Here is a 17,954-nt window from a genome sequence, read left to right on the forward strand (position 1 = left end):
AAGATGCAAAGATATTTAAACATTGCATGACATAGTAGCTACATCAAAATTGGTTCATATCTAATAAATGTCCTACTCATGTTATTAACAGATTATGCATACATGTTATTAATGTTATATAATTTAATATTTATTACGTATTGGCGTATTGCGTGTTAAAGCGTGATGAAGCGCAATCGCAACTTTCATCTATGCTTTACGAGCGACGTTTTTATTCGACAATTCCGTTCAAGAACTGCGAAAATTCGCAGTCTGGAATATGGGTTCAAATTTAAAACTTGGAAAGATTCATGACGAATGTTGCAGGCATTCCTGCGTTACGCAAAAGTCGCGCGCGAGCCGCAGCAAAGAAACAAAGTAAATTACGTCATGTATACTTTCGCTGTTAAGACGAGAGTTTATTCCGCAGACGGTTTAATGTCGTAAGTTTACAGAGGACCTTCTCACGGAAGAGGCGGGGTGCCTTCGGCTGTTAGGTATAGGTGTCAACGTTATAGGTGGCTCTTTTCGCCAGGGCTTTCTCCGTGTGCGTCTTACTTCCCCTTCCCGCCTCTCCCGGTTTCCTCGAAAGGAGCTCACAACGTCCGTGTATTTCTCTCCTTCTACGGCTCTTCCTCTATCCTACCTACCGCGCAATGCCCGAAGGTATGTTGCAGCTTACAGTCTCACTGTTTATCTTCAGCCGTGAGCTTTTGTGTTTGCACAAGCTCCCTGGCACTACCAACCGCCGCGCCGCGCCGCGCGTATCCACATCGACCCCGTCCTTCGCGGCCAGCTCCGTGCAAGACGAACTACCGCGGTTCTCTATTTATTTAGTTTTTTTCTCGGAAAGTTTGTGGATCCTGTAGGAGAAATGCTTAATTGTCGTAAGTGTCCGCACCGCTGCACAGACCTTGGAAACGTTTTCTTGACGAAGCCTCACCGCGGATTTTTTGCCATTCCTGCAAAGATTGAAATTCATAGTGAATGTAACGAGCGTGAATTTATTTGAATGAATTAATTTTGATATCTTTCAGTCACGATTCTATATTTTATTTAATATTCCCTTAAAAAATGTATTATTATTCGTTTGAATAAGTCCGATACATTTTACGATACTTTCATATTTTTCTATCTCACTGTGTGTGCGGTATGAATTTTTACTGGCTGAAATTTTTTAAATCTTTTTATTATATATTCGTACAGTTCTTTCTCTCTCTCTCTCTCTCTCTCTCTCTCTCTCTCTCTCTCTGTTTTTCTTTTTTATATCCATATTAATTGAAAGTAACGCCAAAATATTCATACGCTATATCGTCGAGTACATAGCCCTGTCAGTTGGAAACCATGTCTAACGGGCCGGCGTGAATGGATATTAGAAAAGTTTTCGAGTGAAATTCTGCACATCGACACGAGCGACATTGCTGGTGCTGCGGTTTCGCGTTAAAAGAAACGTCTAAATTACCCGCGATAGCACCGAATTCCAAACCGGACCGGACGCGACGCGCACGGGTTAGCGCGGGTTAAAAAGTACGATGTGGATACTGCGGGCGATGTTCCGTGGCGGTAGTTTTTGCAATTAGCGATATCGGCTACGTCATCCGACACGTTCGGTCGGCCGGGCGACGCGATGCACCGGCTGGTGCGGGAATGCGCACTTCGTAGCGTCGTCGCGTCGGTGCCGCCTGGCGTATCGCCAAATTTCCAGCTGACCCATCCTCTTTCTCTCTTTCCCTTTTCCCGTATCCTCCGTACCCTGCTCCACCTGCCTGCCGTCGACTCCCGCGCGTTGTATATATCGACGCCCAGGGCCATGCGCGTTATCAAACGATTTATATCGGTGTGTTTTGCAAAATTTGTGGAGCCAAGGCCTTGCGACTGGCACACGGGGTGCGCGCCAGTCCCGCTCGGGGAATGCATTAAACGTTAACGGCGAAAATGGATAACGAGGGAAGCGGCCGGATGGTGTGCGCGGCGCCGGCAAAGGGCACCTCGTGCATCGCCATGAGCCAAAAGATACCGCCGCGGCGTGTTATCGGGTTTAATCTAGGCTCGTTAATAACCTTTCGCTTTTGTGCGCGCGTACGCCGCAGAGGGAGAGAGAGAGAGAGAGAGAGAGAAAGAGACAGAGATCTAGGGGTGTACGCGCGTTTCCACGCGCTCATTCGCGGCCAGTCGAGGCTCAGGATTTATGCCTGTCCTCGATAACGCACGCCGTAACGTTGAAAGTCCCGGAAGCCACGCCTCGCATTTACCGTTAAAACGCGCCCATCTCGTGGCCGTGATCTCGATGCCGCTTTTGACTATCCGTCTTCCTTGTGGGTGGACACGCGTCGCTCGCAACGAACGAACGTCGTCGGCCGCGGCGCGGCCGTTCGCGATAACGTCCGCGAAAATATTCGTCCTGTTACCGTAAGTCTCGACGGCGGAAGAAGAGAGTCGCCTGGAAAATCCTGATCCCGAATTTTCTCGGCGTCTGTTGGCAGTAAGAGATTCAACGGAAAATGGGACGTACGTTTCGCGTTAAAGAGAAGTTCCAGGCCGCCCCGGGGATACGAGTCGGCGACGGCGGCTTAGCCTCGAAGTGATTGCGTAAAGGGCGCAGCTGCAGGCACATTCGAGGATTCTTCGGGGAATCCGGGCGAGCACCGTCGCCGGGATAACGTCGGAGAACAAAGAGCGGACTAAGCTAAAATAATTGCCAATTACAAAACCGAGCTGGATATTAACATTATCTTGGGGAGGCACCGCAGCAGACCGGCGACGTTACCTGCAGCTGCAAGACGATGAGTTTCTTTGTAAGAATGTTTTTCCGCGTCTCTCAGCCCGGGGAAAATCTCGAGGTGGAGCAGTTGCCGCATGCGTTTTCTTCTGCGATAACCGACTGTGCCGCACCGTCGGCGTCGTCGAGATAAAGAAGATCGTCCGCCTCCGAACAGAGGAGCGCGGACATTTTCGCTATGAACAATTATTACTACAGCTCGGAGAGCGCTCAACTTTTGAATATCGTTATGACGTGATTTTATCTACTGGTGCGGAGAAATTCACTAATGCAAGAAACGGGAGACGAGTCTTAAAAGTGCACACTCGCAATTGCGCGGATATGAAGCAAACGTATTGCGCGTTTAATCTGGTTAAACACAAGATACGGTTAAACGAAACGAGATATGAGCCAGATTTACGGTAATATAAGCAGAATTGCGTACGTAACACGAAGATTCACGAAGGAATAATTTAATATTTTTTGATGGTCACGTAACCGCAGTTGACATAAAACAAATTTCATGGATATGATATGACATACAATTACCAGTTCACCAGACTTGAAGAATTTTTCAATGACAATCGTGATACTCTTCATAATTTCCCGCTGCATAACTCGGTCTAAAGCAATATCGCAATTGTCACTATTGTGCTCTTTCCCGTGCAGCAATCTATCAGGAGATTTTCAGCTTCTTTGTTTCTTCCGCCATTCTCTAACTCTTATTCTCTTACTCTCAAGCATACAATCCTGAATCGGAGTCAAATCCTCGACTCAGCTATTCGCGCGAGGGAAATTTCCGATTAAATCGCATTTATTAAATTTGTCTCGATTTACCTCTAATATAGATATATAACTCCTGTCTCTAACGGTGACAGCAGAAAAATTACAAATGACACGATACGAAACGATTGTAGTCGTCGTGTTCAGGCAATTATCGGACAGAATTCAGCATATTTGTACCGGAACAGTTCTGTCACAAATAAATATGAACGACGGGTTTCCGACAGGGAAATAACGAGATTCCGCGACCGCAATTCTGCGTTGCCGGCCATTATTTTCCATTAATCCGCTATGGCAGGAAAAACCCGATTCCGGATTGAAGAGTCACTCTCGTCTTCTCATTCGGATTTCCGAGACAACCCCCCTGCCTCGATTTCATTCAAGGTAAAAGCGGAGAAGTAAATACAAAAAGAAGCCGTACCGTTTGCAAGCCCCTGCCCCAGCCCGCAGACTCGGCCTAAGATTCGGAAAACGCGTTTGTATTAATTAAAACGTAATTAATCAGAATTAAATTGACTCGGCCGGATAGGAAGGGCGGGAGCGAGACGACGAAGGAAATTGATTGGTTAAAATGGAAGAAGAATAGCATGGTGGCGGTAACTTTTCTCGACGAATCATCCGCTAATTCCGCGTATTTTCGCAATCACGACGCGCTCCAAATGGAGAATAATGTAAATATTTTACGAACATCCAATTAGTTAAAAAAAAAGAGTGCAGAATGCATTCAACAGTGTTTAATGATCTCTTGCAAGATTAAACTTCAGTTACTTGTTTATGTATCAAGATCAGGAAGCAAAAATGTATGAAACACTTACATTATATTTTTGTATGAAAAGTCTTCAAAACAGATGTGACGTAAAGTTACTTCTCATCTGCACAGTTGCATACTGGTGTAGAGAGCGACACATTTTCTAGCCAGCTGTATATTCCGAAAAACGTCGGCAAAAAAGAGGTAAAAGGGAAATTTTGATTCGCGCACTTTTATATCGGTTTTTGTAAAATTTTACATCGGTGTGGTTTTCCGATTGTTAAAAGACACGGACATGCAGTTTTACGTGTAAAATTCAAGGTGTACAACACCACGACACAGAGTGCGAGAGTACAATCGCTAAAGCATTTATAAAGTTCTTTCAAATGTTCGGTCCGTGGACATTTTAAGAGTCGACCGACTTGCGCGCGGTTCTTACATCTCTCGGTCTACGTTGGAAAGTTCAGGGCTAACTACGGCGAAACTATTCAACATTTTTTCCCCGTTAATTAAATACCGTTCTTGTAATGGAGTTAAAAGAGTCGTGGCACTTTAAAATGTTAAATGGGAATTAGGTCACAAACGTACCGGTAAAATTCGTTCTTTTTTTTCCATTACTTCCCATAAACGCGTTTGGTCGATGTTCAGTATTTTCATTTATTTTCCAAGCGTTCGCGAAACATTGTTGCGGCCGAAACTTGGCATTGCTTTTCGATGGCTTTTTTTTTTTAACAAACAGCTGTTGACAGCTCGGCGACCTGCTACAAGTGAATTTAAACACGCATTCCTCTGTCAGCGGTTGCAAATGTTAAGCGTATCGAAATCAATGTTTCGCTGAAATTCCGCAAAATTTATTGCAAATGGTACAAATGATGCATACTTAAAAATTTAAATCTCACGGAGTGTGAAAAATAATTCCAGCATGTATAATTATAAAAATAATTACATTGCAGTAATTGCCTTATATGTTTACCGTTATCTTTAACATTATACCCATTAGAAACGCCAATATTACGACACATTTATTACCACTTCCCGCCACACCTGGCGTACAATTTCGACGTTCGAGAAAAGCGCTCGCAACGAAGGCAATTCAGGAAATACGCGTTCGATGTGGCGGAAACGCGATCGCCGACGTAAGTACTTGCAAGCGCGCCCGCGCGCACTTGCACGTGCCCAAAACTCGTGGCGTTACTTTTTCGCGCGACTTACCGAGGAGCAATAAAGGCAAACGACGCGCCGCGTCGTGCCGCACCGTACGATTTATTATCTCGCGGTAAGCCCGCCGACTCTCGAATGAATTGCTCGGTCGCAACTTTTTCGTAAGGTCCTCGGAGAACAAAGCCCGACTATAGATACCGTGTGATCGGAAGGACAATAGAATTAATGGCCGGTGAGGAGCGCTCGAGAGAGAATTTTTCCGCCCGCCATCGTGCCACAGGGTCGTCCACTCCCTTCCTCCCTCCCCCCCTTTACCATTGCCCCTCACGGCGTGAAATAACGGCTTGCCGCTACGCCGACGTTGGATATCGAGGTGGCGGCGGTCGATTCGGGGGAGACTTCGGCGGGAATTCCAACGTTGGACGTGTCCAAACGTTATCGGAGGGCGGTCATCGCTGAACGCCACCAGAATATAGAGACCGGGGACCGGATGCTACTCCGTTTCGTGCACATTTCCTCTCTCTCGTCAACGGACCCTATCGTGAGAAGCGAATGAAAATGCCTTCCGCTCCGATCTTCCTGGAAGGAACTGTATCGTATGTAGTATATGTTTTCGCAGCCGCGACGTAATGTAATATTAAACGAGACCCCTTCGCTTCGAACCGTCAGTTCGCTCGGCGAACATTGTCCCCGGATCGATTTGGTACACGGGATGGGGTTGCGCAGGAGAGAATAGACCGTTCAAATCGCGTTATAAGACGGAAACGCGATGAGCCGTTATCTCGAATTTATCGAGGATTCGACGGATAGGCGGGAGAACGCGCCTATTCTAAAGGACATTGGTTGCCATGCTGCCATGCTGCCGCGCCTGGTGAAAAGGCCGCGAATAAATTGTGCGCGGAAGCGGATAACGCGTGAATCGAGAACGCCGAGGAGAGAAATCTGGTAAAAAGCAATGTCGTGTGTTGTCTGGGTTATAGCTTGCTCGAAAATACAGCTTCGTTGAGATCAATAAAACCTCAATCCCGCTCTCTGGCCCGCGGCTAACGGCGTTCTCGAGAAAGCTCTCGCGCCTTTTATCCGCTTCCCGATCGTGCACCACTAGGAGTGTATATTAAGTGGCACTAGCATCGATTAAATCCAATTCCTTTTATTTCTTTCAATCACGTGTTATTTCTCGGCTGTTTATCATGTGGATTTAAAAAATGATGGATGCTCAAACAATCGTGCATGTCGTCGATTACGTTGATCATATCGATTGCTGTAAATCGATTATAAAATCATCGTTATTATTTAAGAACAAGAAACAAAGAATATTCACGTAATCATGTATACTTCGCGTACCTATACGCGATCGCTGATACCTAGTTTAAATTTACCAGTTGCACTAATGTTGACAGACAATTGCATTCTAGCGACGAAAGTTGCAACGCGATGACCAAGGATCAATAAAATCTATGAACGTGCCAGGAATCTTCTGACCTACCTGCCTCAGTTCGACGAAACAACCGCAATCGGATCCTGTGGCAGCGATTACGCCATAGCAGCCGCAAAAGCGCTTTAACCGAATGCACGTTCGCGGCGTTACGCCCGACATTGGCGCACGGCCACTCGAAACGACGACACTCGTAGCCGACCGAGCGAATCGCATTAATGATGGTTACCGGAACAGCCAGCGGACGAGGATGCTTTATCGTGCTCCAGCCACGCCGTATGCGGACGGACAAGAAGCCATGAGCGGATAATTATACGGAAGTTTCCAATTACGGATAACGCCGTAGCGAGTAACCGTAGGTGTTAGCAGTCAGCCGCTATCTAATCCCGAATCGAGTGGGGTCCCTAGGACCTCCAAGCAGACGTCGTGTGCATTAAGAGGATAAGCCGAACCGTGATCGTAGATTAAGCGCGTAACACTGCGTGACATTAACCACCGCGATTGCGTTACGCATTGGAGCACGATATTCCGCGAATTTGTGAACCGTAGAGAAACGATCATTCTCTTCCTATTTTGGATTACTTGCGAGAGTGTGACATATAAATCCGGTATTTAGAAAAAAAATTCTAATCACGAAAAGAATATTCAGAATATTATTATCGCGTTATCTTGTCGATAGTTTTGCAGCTAATTAATGTATTATTTTACAAATATTCTGTTATAAGAGCAACGCACAGAGATAATTATACTTCATGCTAATACAGACAGACTTATTGTACTATTTGAAATATTATATTTTAAATCATGAAAGTAATAACATTGTTAGATGGTTAAGGACCACGATGTGGATTCGGCTTCGTTGAAATTGGCGCTTTGCCCGATGACCTTTTCTTCGATGTGTAAGGTATCTTGAGCGTGACCATCGCAGAAGTGATTATGTGCGTGCATATACATCCACTGAACCAAAATGGTCTTTCGGAGGGTCCGAGCTAAAAAGAACGTTACTCTTAATGAGCTGGCCCACAGCCAGTTCCTTGTCCGATGGACTAACCCATCCTGAAACTCGAGTCAATTTGCTCGGTCATAGACTTTTGGATACAAGCGCCCGTCGTTTGATAATGGTTTCCGAAAAAAATTCAGTATATATTGACATTTTAGCAATGTTACTTGTTACAATTTAACTTTAATAAATCCCAAATCTTATATGCATCTATTTTTGTAAAAATAGTAAAATGTTTTTAAATATAAAAAAGTGTGTCTGATAAAGATATAGTCACTAAATATAACTAGTCAACAAATACGTATAGTTAATAAATGCAGCTAATAATACAGTTTCTCGATCGCGACCGATTTACGTGAATCTCACTCGCACTGTAATTAATTAAGTATGCAGATATACCCGGCGACATTTCCGTGGGCTCTCCCACGCGCGCGCGCGCGCGCACGAGCGTTTGCTTCGGAAACTATCGCAAACTATGATCCAAGTTTACGCGATATACGAACAGAGCCAGAGAAATCCGAAGAACGACGAGCGGAATTACAAGTATTACGTTGATATCGTCTCTCGCGACCTTATCGATCGTTCAAAATCCCTTTCCATAGAATGCAATTTGGAGTATTCGTTGGCTCTTTCCCGTTTCGTTGCCCCCCGATGATGGATTACCCCATTACGAACGGATTCTTTCTTCTTTTTTCTTCTTTTCTTTTAACAGGTCCCTGCGAGCTGACCCAATATCACGGTGGCATAATAATAGCTGTGCCGGCGCGGCGCACGCCAGAGTGGCTCTCGGCCCTCTTGTTCTTTGAAACAATAGGACGTTACTTTGTTTTCTGACGTACCGTCGTTTCGGGCCGGCGAGCATATACGCGGAATCTAATCCATATCCTGGCGAGGATGAAATTTACTACTTTAATAACACCGCGCTCTCCGCTATCCAAGCGCAAGTGTACATACATACGAATACACACCCCGCGACCGCGCCGCCGGCGTACCAATGTTCTCTAACTTCCATCCAGCCTCTGTCCGACAGACGGGAACGATTTCGAGTATTTGGGTCAAGTTGTACCCGTTGTTTGCTAGTGACCGTGTAACGCGCGCGGCCGCTGGCTGCAAAACGTAAATCCGGTACAACCGTGGCAACTTGTTTCCTGTCGGAACGGAAAGTAGCATCGCTAATTTAACGACGTAACACGATGCCGCGGTGTTCGTTACCTGCGAGCAATGATATTTCTGTGGCGCGAAACAACGTCGAGACGCACGTCCGCTGACGAATTGCACGAAAATGCCCAAGTATGTACATGTGCTTCAAATCGCTAACGTGAGTCGCTACGCGAAGTCGGCATAATGATATAAATTACTCATTGAGCAGAGAATTCTATATTGCGTTGTTTTATTTTCATATTAAAATAAACGCAGTTGTAATTTATTCCCGTTACCTTGATCTGATATAATTCGAATCATAATATATGCTAATTCGTTTATTTGATAAATATCCTTATTGTAATCTTATTGTAATCTTTTTCATGTAAGAGATTCTTAAAAAAAAAGGTCTAAATTCATTATGTAAATAAAAAAACGTATTACTTTTAAAGATTTGATGTTATCACTGGTAAAATTTAATACATAGCAAACTTGAGGGTAACATCTTTACGAGAACGTATTGAGAAAGAAGTCTTCGGACGAAAATCCGGAAAGACGAGGTACACACACGATTCGACGGGATGGACTATATTCGTATAGTCGTATACACACGTGTCCTATAAAGGTGCAGATTGGGATGAAGGAGCCGCTCCTTTATTTTCTTTACCTGTATGGGACGGTCACGTGCGCGACGCACAAAGGAGCGGGAAAAGGAACGGAGGGAGACAGAGGTACGAAAGGAAAAGAAAGAGAGCGATACACGATGTTAGGGTGGATCTTGGATACATAACGTAACGGATGGACAGGCAAGCTAAGGCTAGATGGGTAAGGCTATACTCCAAAGCTAAACTACTTTGCCCCGAGCAAGACGGGGGGTTGCGGGGCTTGAGTGCTAGCCGCTTGTTCTGTAATCCAATAGAGACCCTAAGACCTTTCCCACTCCACCGCCAATATAGGTACACACGCCGATAGGTACACCTTATGTACATCGGATACGTATGTAAATTTCAATATGGCGCGTCGAGTCTGCGCGTTTTTCTACCATCTACCCAGGTTGACCGAAAACAATCCACGATACCGGATGGAAATCCAGAACGATACCGGGAGCACCGCGGATGGTGGAAAAAGGATTCGTGGACCCTTTGGGCTCTTGAGATTTTCGAAATGTGAGGAATATGCGAAACTTATATAGATGACATTCTGGGTGACCGACCCTAGATGTTCTAGCGATGAAACGTGCAATGATTTCCAAATATCCTGCAGCATTCAAGATGATTGGATAAAGCATTCGAGCTGATACATTATTTATATTTATGCGAGCGTAATGTTCCCTCTCTTATTCGATATTACGAAAACTGTGATGAATATGCCATGCAAACGCGCCGTGCATTTCGATGGAAATCCAAATCGCTATTTATATACGCTCCATAGTATTTTGATACTCGGTTAATATGGCCATTATTAATGGAACGAAAACGACGAATTACTAGTCATCCAATTAAAAGTAATTACATTATCGATTTGTGTTATTTCGATCAAAGTAGTTATGTATTTTTTATAATTTATATATTTAAGAATTTATATAGTCTATTATATTTTAGAGATTTACATACACAACACATATATATTTATGCATGCTTGCGTTTAAAGATTGTCATTATTAATGATAATAAATATCGCAAAATCCGTTTTTAAACTAATTTTTTATAAATTACCTTCATAGCTGACTACATTTTAAATGGTTGCATTTGTCTGACCTCATTTACTATCTCGCGCATAAAATCTCTAGGTAATATGTATATAATGCGTTCTCCTAAATGCACTGCTTTCCGCGGAATGCATGTACCTTCATTATTACCATTTCGTTATTACGTAAAATCTTTCTGTATAAAATTTTCATACATAAGAGAATTACAAGGTATTATTTCGTCGATAAGCATCTCTTAGGATCATTCAGCAGAAAAATTATTATACATAATCACTAATGTATAGCAACATTGGCAATACATTTGATATATATCGGGTATAGAGATTTTGAATAATTATAATAAGGCGTATTATATCAAAGAGTCGCTAGTAAATTTTCGATATAGGAAAGTGTCTTGTCAGCAGCTACATAGAATTCGTAGTATTAGAAGCCCATATCACGTAGTAGTTCATCAGCGGTAGAATTGGCTACTCTTCTCGGGCATCAAGTTTTCTTGACCTGAAAACTTGAAACCCATGCTGCTTACATAAGAATGCGACCGTACATGAGAATGGTACCATTTACCGCATCATTTCAAACAACGGTGTTATGTAATAACTTAAAAATTTATATTTGGCACAATTACGGAACGTCATATTGTCACACGATTGGTAACTGTTATAAAACGAAGTTAATAATTTATAAGATCTAGATGCATGACTGTTACATTTCCTGAGTGCTTCAGTTCCAATAAATTGATTGCGTCGCTGAAATAATTGGAATAAGAAGTTCTATTATCCAATAATTTTTATCGAAATTTCCTGAATGCAAATTTGCAGAATCGGCAGAATGTTGTAGCTCGTTAACAATCATCGTCTAATAAATTTATTATGAAATGAAAATATTGAAGAATTTGAGATATTGGATTCTCTATAAAGAAAATAATAAGCATGTATTCTTTATAAATGTTCAAATAAATATCTGAGATGTAAAATTGCTGGCAGGATAAAACAGGTAGGAATATCCTGCGAATTATCCCGCACCCTGTAGTGTACCTGTAGTGTACCGACGTCGGTGTCCTACCCCTATATGACAGAGGTAGTTTTACTCGAGGTAGTCGGTAAGGAAGGATGGTTCGCAGCAAAGGGTGGCTTTGCCGATAGAGTATCGGGAAGCCCTCTGCAAACTGTGCACTGGGGTGAAACTCGAGCGATGGGGTTACCAGTAATTTTTGCCGTAGTAACGCACCAATAACATCCGTTGCTGTTTATGTAATCGTTCGCCGATAATTTCCCCAAAATGCTCAGCAATCTTGATAGTTTATAAACACGATTTACCACAAAACTGTTAATAACAATAAAATTAATACTTTTAGCGATGCATTTAGTTAAGAAAATCTTACATTTAACTCTGCATTTATCCGGTATATACTGAATTATATGACTAATTACTTAAATTTGAGTAACATGATGTTGTTTGTTTGTCGAGACAGGGAATAGGGACATTTCTTGTGCACTGATGAAGTAATTTTTGGATACCAAACGCTTCGAGCGCGATCAATCGAGCGCTCGTGGGGGGTGAACTTGCTGGTGCACGATTTTGTGTGCCGTATTTTACTGCGTCGCTGCTCGTAAAAGCTCGGATGCGAACCCCGTCGTTCCGTAATATCGATTTCACGGCTGCAGATATTCCTGCACGTGTCTTAGCTCGTGCCGGCACTTCCAGTCGTAAATGTGAGGTTCCTGCACCCTCCACGGCGGTCGCCGACGAAGTCGGGTCAGACGTCAGGAGTGAGTGACAGTCGTGCCGAGCCATTTTCTCGTGTATAACGGCCTGACACCTTGCAATAAGAAGGCATGACAGAAGGCTAGGAATGGCCGATGGTTCTGACAGGTGCGCGCGCAGGCGAAGATAGACCCTCGATGCTATAGACGTTCCCATTGTGTCTTATTCCCGGGTTATCATTATCGTTCTGTCTTCACCTACACTCTGCATTATGTATACGTCAAAGTACGATGCAAGCGTTGCGAGACACTCGTTATCGCATTTCAAAGCTTTCGCCGTGTTACATTACGTAGAGACAATGTCATTCTCCGAGTTAAGCTCGTCTATTTTTAACGGTGTCGTTATGTCATTTTTTCGTCTCGATTTTAAATTTAAAAACAACAAAATAAGTTGATGTAGGTAATCCGTATTGATTTTATCCTGCTAGTAGATAATAAATCATATAACAATCTAACAAATGTGCAATTTGCGAATACAAATAATAAAATATATAATCGTATGCCAAAGAAGTTATCCGCACATATACTTCACTAATACGACAAAAACGTGCATATAATAAAGAATATTATGGACGTTATAAATTGTAAGTAATGCATTTCCGTTACATTTTCTACTTATAGATAACATTCGATATACTACCAAGAAGGATGCGAGAATGAAAAGGTAGCGGGCATTACCCATGGATAGGCACATAAAGTAAATCAAGCGAATAAGACGATAACGATTGAGGACATTGTACTGTTGAATAATACTGACTAATGGCACATCCAATGGTTGCTATAACATCAAACATTCAAGACCGTACTTATTTTAATTGTTGCACATTACACAGAATGTTGTCAATGTCGATGTCAATGCAAATGAGAGCAAACGCGTGAGTCTATAAGGCTTACTTAGATGACTCAAGTCTACCTTTACCTTTACAGCGCACAAGATAATTATTATTATTACTCAATGTCAAAATAGTATGCCATTCAGTATATTAAGGAACCTCTACTGTCAGTTAAGGTTGCTGATAATATTGCGACACACCGAGTCGAATCGAAGAAGAAGAAAACACAAGAACTTATAGAAATATGTAAAACCTACGTCTTAAACGTATTTAATAAAAATACGTTTTTATGTGTGTTTTATGTGTTTTTATCTTCCTGAAATTGAGAGATTTATGAATTTATCTTAATTATATTTTTAAAATAAGAATAAAAAGATCTCGATGTAAAAAGCTGAAATGCCGTTGATTCACGCGTGCTGTTTTTTTATAAATCTAAAAAACAATACGGAGAAAGAGTGACGATACTTATGTCTCGCCTGAGAACGTAGCGCAAAAAGACAGGGGTGCGCGCGCGCGGCTCGAAACTCCTCGCATTTCTTTTTCCACTGACATTGGAGAGTGATTAAAAACTTGATCCTACGGCGGCGCTCCATCTTTATCCGTCCACCCATCCATCGCTCCTGTCCTTCGAGTTCGTTTTACTCGACCTCCAACCTTTCGTTTACGATATAGGATAGCGGACAATATGGCGGAGTAATTGTTGTTCAGAGGGAACTCAGGGATGATAAGCAAGGGGGCTGGTGGAGGAGAGGGTGTGGGAACACGAACGAGAGAGGAGAGAGAGAAGCTCGACGGTGTCGGATTACTGCTGGCATTGTGAAGTCCAGACATGGGGAAGAAGAAGAGAAAGCGGCGACTGGGGTGGAGGTGTATAAGAACAGCGGTACGCGAGAGCGGGACCGGTGGATAAGACGGTGGAGATAGGCAAGACAGCGGGGACGAGCCTGAAGCAGAAGCGGGACGGAGAAGCAGAAGAAGAAGAAGAAGAAGTTATTAGAAATACCGTAAGAGAGTACAATACCACATCCACCCCGGAGTAAAAGAGTGAGGATGCGAAGGTGGATTCACCCTAGTTCCTTCTCTCGCCCCTTCCTTCGGCTTCCTTCGGCTTCGTGTATCTCAGACTCCTCGTCGGTGAAGTCGGCTTTCGCGGGACGTCGACAGAATCGAGATGGCGCGAGGGAATGTCGCTGACGAGAGAAAAAGAAGGCAAGCGAGAAGCGAGAAAGAGAGAATGAGAGAAAGAGAAAGAGAGAAAGAGAATCTCTGTACCTTGGCGCTTCCTTTATTTGCCGCGATTTATTTTATGATACACACGCGCGCACTAACAGCGACCGGGCCACACACAGGCGAGCGGGGTCCTTGGTACTGTGTGCCCGGCCGAGTGGAAAAATGTGATATTCTCTGACAAATGGACGGTGGCGGCTCGTGGCAGAGATGTACGTTTAAATGCGATTGTTTATTTCGTGCTCGATTGCCCGCTAATACCAATTTGTGATGTTCCGCCGGTTTATCGCTCTTAGCCGCGACATCCCGACGGAGCTAAAAAGCATTGCAGCTCTGACGGAATGTAATCTTCTCATATAATTCAAACACATCTGTACAGTATTGCTACATGGAATATCTGTATATATTCGACACATAAGATATTAATAAAATTAAACCAATGTTTACAAGGGCATCTAAAGTTATGAAATGATATATGCTTTTGCTGCGAAAAAAAAATAATTTTTCATGCTCGTTCATTTAAAGCTCATCGCGTGCTCACCGCGAGTTAATAAACATACAATTTATATGACCAACCTAATAGTTATATCTTACCATAACTGCTGCGTATTACGCTAAATGTGCAGTTTTATACATCTCTGCCATTAAACATTATCCAGCGTGTCTATTATCGTGCAGTCAGTCAATAGTCTCCTACTGCACGCATCTATACTTAGACACAAGCCCGTCCCATTATCACATTACTAATATTCTCACTGGTCTCATCAATAATTTCATGCACCGTGCAATTTCACGCATCATGAATACAGTCTTACATGTGTCACGTTACGATATGATCCTCAATGCTTATCTATTATCAGATTGTTACATAATCATAAGTTTTTATTGGATCTAGTACATCTTGCAAGGAAATTGTCTCACGATGATTATGTAAAGTGTGCGATTTAATATCAATAATTCTGTACGAAGAGCTCAAAGATTATTGTGCTGATGTTAGATTTTGAAACCATATTATGGACGACGTTTTTCAGTCGGATATCGCTATTGTTTTCAACAACAAAAGAATATTTGTGATGCGGAACGCAGAAGTGGATCTCGTAAGTGCGAAATAAGGGAGAGCTTTCTGGGGTGTTGGTCAGTTGTCAAAGGGGTGTCGGGGCGAAGGAAAGGAATGAGATATCGATGGCGCTAGGTGAGCATAGTGGTAGTATAGGCGGTCGTAATTGTTATCCGATCGAGACCAAGGGAAAGGGTCGCCGGAGGATGGATGTGACGTCATCGCGAACAGGTTCACCTATAATTGGATTTATGATCGGCATATCACCATCTACGCGTTCACAGGCATGAAAATATTTTATTCAAGCGTTCTGATTGCAAATTTGCGACGTATGTTAGCACAAACGTGCGCGCGCATAATTTTTTATATTACACGGGACCTGAAAAAACTAATAATTCCATTTCGAATATTCATAAAAATGGTGTTCAATGCGTTAACGTAATGCGTTTTAATTTGATCGCCATTAAAAAATTATAAAATCGAATTAGACACTATACATATTTAAGAAATAAATGTTATATAAGTTGCAGATGATAGTATTTGCTTAATCTCGCATACCAAGAATGTGCGTATACATGCGCATATGTGTGTGTGCGCGTGCGCGCGCGATTCGCATTTACGGCGCAATCATGGCACGATCGGGGAAAGTTTTAATTACCGGTATCAATTCGCATAACTCGCGCAGAGCCGAGAATTCAAGGCTTTTCTAGACACGCTGAATGAAGTTCAGACATGGGGGCATATCGCTATACGTCGGCGAAATCATTTCTCACAAGTTTTAATTGCCGCTGTCTATTAATACGACGATTACGGTAACGATATCTGCGTTCATTAAAATCCGGCTACACAAATATTTCAGTCCTTAGAAAATAGAGTTTCTCTCTTCGGGAATGAAAGTGTTCTTGCGTGTGACAATAATAAAACAAATTACTTGCTTGGTGTAAAACTGGTGGGATAAATTGAATCTATATATAATTTATACATCTTCTCTTTAGCCTATGCGCGTTGCTGTTCTCAATCGTTGACGTAATTTATCGATATCTACGGTATATATGGTAGAAACATATCACTATGAAGCTGATTTCATAGTGATATGCTTCGTGTCTGCACCAGCTGAATTGCACTGATTGTATTCTCATGCAAAGTATGTCGTTCCCCTTGACTACATTGTTCTGTTCGTATTACCGATTATATTGCAACGTAACTGTTAAATGGGCGTATATTTCTATTTTGCGTAGAAAGGCAATAATATTCTTAACATTTTTGTATATATTACCAATTATTCATCTTTTAAAGATAATTCGAAGCAGTCTTTCTAAACATTAACATAATAATTTTTTCATAGTATTTTTTTTTCATAGCATTCGAGAATATGTCTAAGCAATCATTTCATATTAATATTGTTATGCGTAACATGAATGATTGTCGAGCCATGCGCAGTTCATTACAATTTGACGTAACGCGTGCTTGCTGAAACGCGAAGAATCATTTTTCATCTCGCGATAGAAACATAATCAGATTTCGTTGGAACTATCTATCTACACTCGAGAGGACCTCCCTCTAATCTTTTTCAATAGTTAATAGGATCAAAACGTTAATCAATCACGTGCGAGGCAATTAACGTAACCTTTTGACAGGCGTTCTGTCCAAGATGCGAGTATCTGACGTGGATTTCTTTAATCAGTCACCCTCAATGCGGAAAATAAAGAGACGATGGGACACGAAGAGAGGTAGAGAAAGACAAACAGAAAATAAGTTGTAGCACAAAATGAATCGCGCGAATGGAACTGACAGATAATTTTATAATAATTGAAGAATAATGCGACTATAAGAAATTGACTTTATATTTTGTTAAAATAAACCGGATATTGTGACATGTATCCTGATCATGTGAAAGCGTCTTTTTAATTTTCTTAAAGGTGCATTTAATATTCAAGTAAATTATTTAAAAATAAATTCTGTACTAATTAATCAGTCGCAATATATTTATAATACCTATACATATTGCTTTTGAAAGAAAATGCAATTTCCATGAAAATTACGTTATTATCTTATGAAATATGAGAAATTGTTTCCCTTTTCAGATTATTTAACGGAGTCATCACTCATTTTCTTCTCCTTTCTCCCTTCAATTTCGATTCATCTGTGATTTTAAGAACGTACCTAACAATTTGACTTTCTTACTTTGCGTTCGTCGGACTACCCTTGAAGAAAATTGCTGCCCATTTTTCTCCGTCATCCGGCCTCACCCCAGTGAGCTACCGTGAGTTAAAATCTGAAACTCGATGGTACGAAGATGCGTATCTTTTCGCGAAATAATCTTTTCAACTTAACTTACAAGATAATAAGTCACTTATTTCTA

At 42.2% G+C, this 17,954-nt stretch overlaps 2 protein-coding genes across 6 annotated transcripts in view; one reads left to right on the top strand and one right to left on the bottom strand.

The window, feature by feature from the left end:
* Ten-a (tenascin accessory) overlaps positions 1–17,954 on the top strand; it is a 561,949-nt gene that overhangs the window by 225,642 nt on the left and 318,353 nt on the right. The window lies entirely within an intron of this gene.
* The window catches only part of LOC139814095 (uncharacterized), a 248,087-nt gene that overhangs the window by 123,617 nt on the left and 106,516 nt on the right, over positions 1–17,954 (bottom strand). The gene's annotated exons all lie outside the window — the stretch shown is intronic.

Source organism: Temnothorax longispinosus, chromosome 6 (genome assembly GCF_030848805.1).
Source record: "Temnothorax longispinosus isolate EJ_2023e chromosome 6, Tlon_JGU_v1, whole genome shotgun sequence".
NCBI classification, from domain to species: Eukaryota; Metazoa; Arthropoda; class Insecta; order Hymenoptera; family Formicidae; genus Temnothorax; species Temnothorax longispinosus.